An 8,526-nucleotide genomic window follows, 5' to 3' on the forward strand; every position below is an offset into this window, starting at 1 on the left:
CCTACCCGCCGCTTCCACGAGCGTGCAGCGCGAGACGCAGAGCAGAGGAGGAATCCGCGCGGTGTGGAGCGGACGGAGCCGGAGCTCAGCGGCATCCAGAGAACAAGTTGAGCCGACGGGACACGGAGGACAGCAGCGGTAGGTGACCGGAAATACGCTGAAAAAATGTGATGTTTACCCGGCGCGTGCACGGTTTTGTGGACACTAATTGTTCGCTTTCAGGCGCTCTCCCGCCACCGGATAGATGCTGGTTTTTTTTTGGAAGTGAAAATGAGTTAACCGCTCTCTGTGTCCATCATCTGCTGCTGTGCTTTATGAATGCGCTATTTGACCCTTGCTGTTTGGTAATTTTGCAATATTTCTAATGTGGCGGGAGGAGGCTGTTTTTTTTTCTTGCACTGTGCTGAGGAAACAGTGGGGGGGTTTTTAAACTTGATATTGAAGCTTCACTTTGAATACATTTCAGTTTTGTCTTCAGAGGTGTGTGTGTGTGGAGTCATTAGGATAACCAGGAATCACCGCTTGCTGCTTAAGTGCATGCCACCGTTTAAATAAGAAGTAAGCTCAGTGGTGTCTGGCTTATTGCCATTTAAATGTGTGAGGGAAAGAGAATAAATCCAGATAAGTAGATGAGAACATTGTGCATTTCATAATGCTGTGCACTTTATAGACTAATATGGAGTACAATGATTTATCTGGCTGCTAATCCAAGTCACTTAACATGAACTAGTAAAACCCATCAGCCTTCTGTTTCATTGCATAAAAGGGATGAGTGGATGAGTGTCACCACGCTGTGTTTTATCACTCTGTCAGACACTGCTACTCTCTTCCAGGGAAGTGAAAGGGGCAGTAGAGATGGAGAGCAGGGGGGATATAACCCTCCGTGGCAAGCTGCTCAATGGGATTTTACCTTGTAGTCAAGGGGTCATAACAACAATTCACAGCCAGTGTCTCTGCTTGCTGTGAGCAGTATGGCTAAGCCTCTAGAAATCCATTTCTAGCAATTTATTTTGACAGCTGCTTTGAAACACGAATGCCACGGATCTCAGACGCATCTCCCTCCTGCAGGACTGATCCTCTTTTTTTTTTTTCTTCTTCTTTTTTTCTGGAATTACAGCGCCCCTTGAAGTGGTTACATCAATACTCCTTTACACTGTTTCCTGTCGCCAAGTAATCCCAGAGAAGCCAAGTCCATCTCTTTTGTGAGCACCGTGGCTTTCAACCTTACAACGCCGCCTATGTCGTTAATACAGGCGGCTCTGCCAAATTCTCTCATTTAAGCCTGTGTACTGGCCCGCGACCAGGTACTGATATTGTAAAAGTGTGTGTGTGTGTGTGGCGGGGGGGTGCTCCATTTAATTTTAGAAAATGTCCCATAGTCCTCCAGTCACCTCCTGTGACATGAAATACAGTGGTTTAATCTCAATTAGACAATGACATATCAAAATGGGTACCTGGCACACATGGATGATCTCAGCTGCGAGTGATGAACATGGGTTTGGAGATCTGCCCTGGTGATTCTGTGTTTCCAGACAAGCACAAAGATGTTAATTGATCTCATCTTGCTTCACTTCCTTTTTAAAAAGAAACTCCATTTTGCTCTTGGCACTCTGCAACATCGCTGTAAAGCCTCTGTTGGATTAAGATGAAGTCATTTTCTGTTACTAAAGCTCCAAAAAAAAAAACTAGGAATTAGAAACTAGTGGTGGGCGATCTGATAATCTTTTATCTTTCTTTGGTGTGTGATCTACTTTGCATATGAATCGCACAGATCCCGTAAGTAAAAGCTGCTATATTTACATATCTCATTTTAAAAGTTTAGCCGTTGCTAACCAGCCTGTTGCTAACCAGCCTGTTGCTAACCAGCCTGTTGCTAACTGTTAAACAGCTAGCCCGCTAACCGCAGCTGGCACAGCCTCTTTCTTGCAGCTTATTAGCGGGGCTAATGCTAACGCTTGTTTCTTAGCACCGGAAAGATGCATCTTTGTTGATGGCAGCGATAGACTCGTAACACATCGGGAGCTTCCTGCTTCATAGTGACGTGTCCCGCTAGAAGTTTGGGAAACTCCGCCTATGTTTGCTCTGTCGTACGCGACCCCCCTGAACGCTGCGCCATCGCGTTCTGTCTGAAAGCGCCATTACAGTGCAGGTATAGAAACAGGAGATGGGACGACTTAACTTTCAAATTAAAACACTTAGATATGAAGATAGATATTAATAAATAACAGCCCTGTCAAAACAAATACTCCTTATAAACTAAAGTGGTAAGAAAGTTATGAATCACAACTTGCAGATTTTCAGAATTAAATCAGAGTGGAAACAGGACCAGATCGTAGAGTTCCCAACTTTAATTCCTCATCAGACCACAGCTGTTCAGTCCCTTCAAAAATGAGAATGATAACGATTTTGGATCAATGATTTACTGCTACTATCTTGAAAGGAGACCCTCAGAATTTTCTCCTCATAATGCCTGTAAGTCCCCCCCCAAAAAATCAATGCTGTTCAACCTCTCTTAAACGCCTCTAACTAGTAAATCACTATTAAACACATCTAAGTCTTATCACAGCCTTTATACATATAAATAGGCTGTTTACATCTGCTGTGTTGTAAACTACATCTTATTGACATCCTGTGAGAGGAAGCAAGCCCCTGGGTGTGCATCTAATAGGCCTCGTTTTAATTCATTTAACCCATGTGTGGGGGTTTTATATGTGAAGGCATCCCGCCCGTCAGAGTTATTGGCCGAATTTAACTCATAGAATTGATCTTTTGAGATGTTCTACAGTAAATAACTTGATGCCATTCGCGAGGACACTGAACCCTCTTTTTTTTTTGGCTGTAATGAATCTGCAAGAAACCCCCCAGGCCAGACCAGATCCTCTTAATTACATCATATTTTTGTCCAGGAAGTGATTGGACTTCGATTTATGATGCAACACGTCGGCTCCCCGGATGAGATAAACCTCATGTGACAGTGATGAATGACGTTTTTTAAAGCGCGCGGTAGAAAAGTGTATTTTACAAACCAGCTTATTAACTCGTTCACAATTTCAATGCAAATGCGCTTTTGCCGCTTGCTTTTCATGTCAACACACTCTGGAGGCAAACATCTGTCAGTCGGCGGGTTGCTGTTTGTTACGACGTGCCGTGGCATTTTGGTGCCCTGGGGGAACATATTAAGTGCACAACTTGGCTTGTCAAATGTCACTGTTGTTTCGTGAAGACCTTTTAGTTTATGTTGAATTTAGCCTTTTTTTTTCTCCCTGTCGCCACCATTGTTTTAATTTTATGTTTTGTAAACCTGCTGCAGGATTAAGCATCAGTCGTTCAAAATCTTTTTGCAGCCACTGTCACACAGAGAGGAGGCCATTATAGAAGAGGATGGGATACCAATAACTCCGCTGAGGAAGGGGCGTGACCGCAATCATAGATACATCCAGATGTTCATGGACTAGTTGGCTAGTGAGCATAGAAATAAATTACAACACATCCTCTTGGCACCAAATAGTTTTCAAGTATCCGAGGCTGAATTCACCACAATACGCAGCGCTGTGCTAATGCGGTTGTTTTTTCCATCGCATTTCTAGACCCTCACGTCCTGTTAGGTGAACGGGCGGCTGCTGCGGTGACAGGATGACAGCGACGACATGATGAATATACACGCAGGGAAATGTATTATCTGTCCTGTAACATGTGAGCCAATGTGTACACAACAAGCCGGTACTATGTTCATTCACCGGTGTCACCAAGGCGACCGCCTCAACACTGACTCAGTACAGACCTGACGTTTGTTTCTCTCAGCTGTTTAACAGGTAGCTCGGCAACAGCTGAGTGTGAACGATAGACAGCTGGAACTTTTCCTTGTTTTTAAGCTTAAAAACCATGAAAACATGAAATATGAAAGCAGTGAACGGATCCCTCTAGGGTCCAGAGCTGTGAGGCCGCTCGTCCCATCATCAGTCTGTGAAACTGATGTTAATGCTGGTTTAAGCGGCTACAGTGCACAGCTGTCAGCAGATTCATTAGAGTTAAAAATGCATTGTCAGATTTGCTTTACCGGCATTTATAATTATGGCCAGTGTAGTGGTGGACTGCACAGCTGTTATCAATAAATATGGTGTCTCTTTGTATTGATATTATAATGTAATATCTTAATGAGTGTGAGCTAACGAGGTAGAGGTTTATTTAGATGACTTTCCTCGGACTGATGGAAACACCTCAACAACAAGCAGCTGTATTATTCTTCAGGATGTCCAGATCAAGTTTTTTATTAATGAGCAGGGTTAGAGGGACACAATCTTTTATTGCACTCAACCTAACGAGTTGCCAGCCTATGTTTTTTAATTTAAAATCTCTTTCTTTGGTTTGTTGTTGGGCCAGAGAGGCAGTGGGAGTGGAAACTCCCCTGCTGGAGCATCCTTTGGGGGTCGCTGACCTCTTCTGAAGGCAAACAAAAAGAGCATTTCCCTCAGGGGCTCAGTAAAGTCTCGCATTATTGTTATTCACTTGACCTTTATGAATAATTAATGACTAGAATTATTAAATTTAATTGCAACACGAAGACACACACCAGTAGAGGAGAGCTCTGCCCAGTTGCCCGTTTTCATGTAGAATTAATGGTTTCTGTGCAACAACTCATAAATTACAACGCATTAGATTTTATTACTGTCTGGCTGCAGTGAAATCACTGATAGGAGGAGGCTGTAACTTAAAACGCTGTCATCTTTTATAAGGGCTTGAGTTCTGTGCCGCTGTGGGTGTACGATCTCTCTCTGATTCTTTTCTTTTCTCCGAGGGCGTTCACTGGTTTTCACATTGATGTGCTCTGGCCTGTGCTGTTCCTCCGCACTGGCTCCCTGTCTCTTGCCCTCTCTCTTTCAGCCCCGTGTCTCTGTGGAGAAGGGTTTGGAAAGCTACACAGGCGGGCTGCGTGTTTCATCTGTCGAGCTAAGCGCGTTGTGATCATGTCTGTGACTGCCATCCAAAGTTTACTGGATCATTTGATAATCTTGTTGGCCGGGCCTTTAGCCCTCGTGTGGCCCCCGGGGTCCGCGTATGACACGGTGGGCACAGATGATCCAACGGCAACACGCTGTGATCGGACTGATTTTCACCCACCGCTCCTTTTAACAACATGGCACATGAATAAAACAAGGAACAGCCTGGCTGTTTGTTATTATCTGGGCACATTCCCGCCACAGTGAAATTACAGTAATAGCATAGCCAAGAAGAAAATGTGTTGTTGTCTATTTTCCTGCTTCTGTTTACAAAAATGACAAATGGGAAAGAAAGACAAAGTAATAAGCGGTTATTATTCAAAATGCTCGGCTGGCAGACGTCGGCTCCTGTTTTCACCGAAGACAAAAAAAATAAAGACTGACCCGCAGTGATGTCACATCGTCATCACTGGTGCATTCAGGGTGAAGAGGTGAGTTACATCGTGTGATGAAGCTGAGTCTGGCGGGGGAGTCTTGTTTCAAGTGCTGACTTGCATTTTATTCCCTTTGTGCGCAGCACCAGGGGTCACGGCGACTCATCTTTATGATTATTATAGACTAAAGGAAGCTGCTGGGCTTACTTCAGGCACACTCGCACAGAGCCAAGGATATAGTTAAAACACTTTTATTGTGTTAGAGTAAAATATGTGACAAAAAAAATCCCAAAAAGTGAAGAAAAACCGCCACAGAGAAACAACCTTTCTCAGGGCGAGGATGGAAAGAGAAGTATCACATATTACAAGTAGGTTAGTTAAAGTAGATATTTGTTACCATCATGATGACGTTCAATAGAAATTAGAAATAAAAGGATATTTTAAACAATAAAGAGAGGCGAGAAGTCTGTTTCCTCATTGAGACCTGGACACACCAAAGCATCAAATCTGGAAATCCAATTAGTGTCTCTGTAGTAATCGACTGAGACGATCACCTCCTCTGATTGGCTGCTCCACAAACGATGCTACTTCTGTTAATACTTTGGTTTTGAATTCACAGTTCAGTATGTTTTTACTACAGACATGAAAAACATTACGTTTCTTTTCATGTATTATGAATTTAACTTGTAGACATGAACGCGTGATTGTAAACTTGTAGCTCAGTGGCAAACAGACCTGAACACAGGAAATGAACATAAAGGCACATTTCTTTAAAAAAAACTAAAAACATTATTAAACAATATTATTTAAATTACTGCAATCTCCTAACAAGCGCTTCAGGTTATCAATAAATAAGAAATAAATTATATAATAATAAAATAAAGCGCAGTATGTAGAGAAATTATTGATACTTTCACTCTATATTTCAGAAAGACTGATGTTAAACCGTCTTTGTTTGTGCCTTTTATTCACAGTCACAGTGAGAGAGAGAGAGAGAGCGACAGGAAAGTCAGGGAGAGAGAGAGAGAGAGGGGATGACATGCAGCAGAGGACTCAAGCACAGGTCGCCGTTCTCAGGATTAACCCTTTATGCTACACGATCTACCAGGTGAGCCACCAGGAGATCCACTGACACTCACAACGTCTCCAGCAGTTGAACAAAACTTGCTTGTATGACTCCACCCGACCATCAGAACGCAAAACGTTCACGGGTAAAGCTCGCCTTTAAGCGCCTCGTCCTAGTGCGTCCGATGCAAAAGCAGCCACAAGGACAGTTAATGAAATGTTTATTTTAATGCGTCGCTCTTGTGTGACGTTGGAGCCGTGATCACAAATGGTCTTCCCTCCTAACTGGAAGATAACTGGTGTGAGAGTGTATCCTCTGTATGATATAGATGGAGGGAGGGAGGGAGCGCAGGGCTTTGCTCGCTTCACGCCGCTCCCCCGCATCCTGTTATCTCGTAGTCTACCAGATGCGGTTGCATGTTGGCTGCTGTCGCCTTCCCATTTGCACACGCGAGGCTCTGCGGCAGCCCCCACCGCCACCACACTTGGCATGGGATGAGTGCAGAGCCGAGGCTCCTAGCCCTGGGTTCTTTTAATTGGGTTCTGATGATGGGACTTTGCTGGTTTGCCAAGCTGGCCGCTGTGACTATTGATGCCTCCCAGTTCCCCCCTTCGGTCAAGTAGATGATTGGATTTTCATCGAAGTGGTCAAAAAAAAAAAAATGGAAAAAGGAGGATGGGTGAGGAACCTATCTGCTGTTTCCTGGTGTAACTACAGGCTGTTTGGCCTCCGAGAGCTCTGAATATATAGACATAATACAAAGAGGCTTTGTCTCTGTCGGGGCTTATCTCTGCCGCCGTATGGATACCTTGTCACTCTAATTTTGAGGTTGTGAATTGAAAGTTTATGTCGTCCATTATGAAGAGCGCGTTTGGAAACCCTGTGGCTCATGAAACACATTCCAAACCAGCCGTTTTTAAAATTCACGCTCCAATAAAAGAGGCAGTTTTGAAAGACATGTGAGACGGGAGCATTGTGCTTCCACTGGGGATTTAAAGCGTCGTAAATATCATGCCTCCGTCTGTCCGTCCCGGTCTCATGGACACGATATCTCAGTAACGCCTTGACGGAACCTCTTCACATTTGGCACAAGGGTTCACTAGTACTCGAGGATGAACTGATTAGACTTTGGGGGGGTCAAAGGTCAAGGGCGTGGTGACCTCACAAATCACAGTTTTGGCTTTGTGAACGCAACATCTCCCCTTTAAATTTCGCACGAATGAGTCGAGGACGAACAGATCAGACTTTGGTGGTCAAAGGTCAAAGGTCACGGTGTCCCCCGGAAAACACTTTTCAGCCATTACTCAAGATCTCGTGCAGCAGTTATGACAAAATTTCACACTAATGGTTCATATTGTATATGATGTAACCTGGAACTAGTCCGAGTGGCGGAGGGATACAACCACGGGGAGGTGATTCTAGTTTTTGTTTGTTTCTGACCGGCCCCCCTCCCTCCTCCCTCCTCGCTCTAATCCTCTTTATGGAAGCCCAACATGGTTCTGACTGATATTTAATATGTGTGTGTGTTTGGGGGTGGATGAGGATGAGGATGAGGATGAGGATGAGTGTTTTTAGTTCTTCATCTAAATGAATTAAATACTGAAAGCGCCACTCGCCCCTCAGTCGCCACAGAAATTCATTTTATTTTTGGAGGCTGTATGTAAATGTGTGTATGTATAACATTTTGTACTGCTTTTGGCACAGCTCTGTAGGTGATATTAATATCTTGCGGTATGCACGGTTGATTTCAATCAGCATCTGCTCTCAACGAGCACACATTCCTCAGTGGACCCGACTAACCCATTTGAATAGTTGCGTGTTTGACTCCTAGGCCTAATTATAGCGTGTGCACTACTATGTGTACACAAACACCATACAGAACATCATTAATCTTAGAAAAAAGTAGATGCAGCCGTAATTATTTCAGGTATGTTTGATACACGTGATACATGTTTAAGCGTCTTTATCCTCTGAGGCAAATATGTAAATCTGACATTTGCTGCTCAAAATGATGCACACCATATTGAGTTTAAGGGCAGGGAGATTTAATGCAGAGCAGCCATACCCCCCCCCCCCCCCCCCCCCCCCC

General features: G+C 44.0%; 1 protein-coding gene across 4 annotated transcripts in view; it reads left to right on the plus strand.

Annotated features, from left to right (window-relative positions):
* Nucleotides 1–8,526, plus strand: part of LOC111672376 (beta-1,3-galactosyltransferase 1-like) — a 94,351-nt gene continuing 85,825 nt past the window's right edge. Inside the window, exons 1-2 of one of the 4 annotated variants that reach the window (XM_087180285.1) lie at nucleotides 3–138; nucleotides 6,346–6,479. The gene's annotated coding sequence lies outside the window, so the exon portion shown is untranslated. Of the gene's footprint in view, nucleotides 139–1,117; nucleotides 1,305–6,345; nucleotides 6,480–8,526 lie in introns of all 4 variants that reach the window. The other 3 variants (XM_087180286.1, XM_023429783.2, XM_087180287.1) reach the window with 3 other exon arrangements.

Source organism: Seriola lalandi, unplaced genomic scaffold (genome assembly GCF_002814215.2).
Source record: "Seriola lalandi dorsalis isolate HSWRI2012SDOR001 ecotype SW California unplaced genomic scaffold, Sedor1 jcf7180002054899, whole genome shotgun sequence".
Classification (NCBI taxonomy): Eukaryota; Metazoa; Chordata; class Actinopteri; order Carangiformes; family Carangidae; genus Seriola; species Seriola lalandi.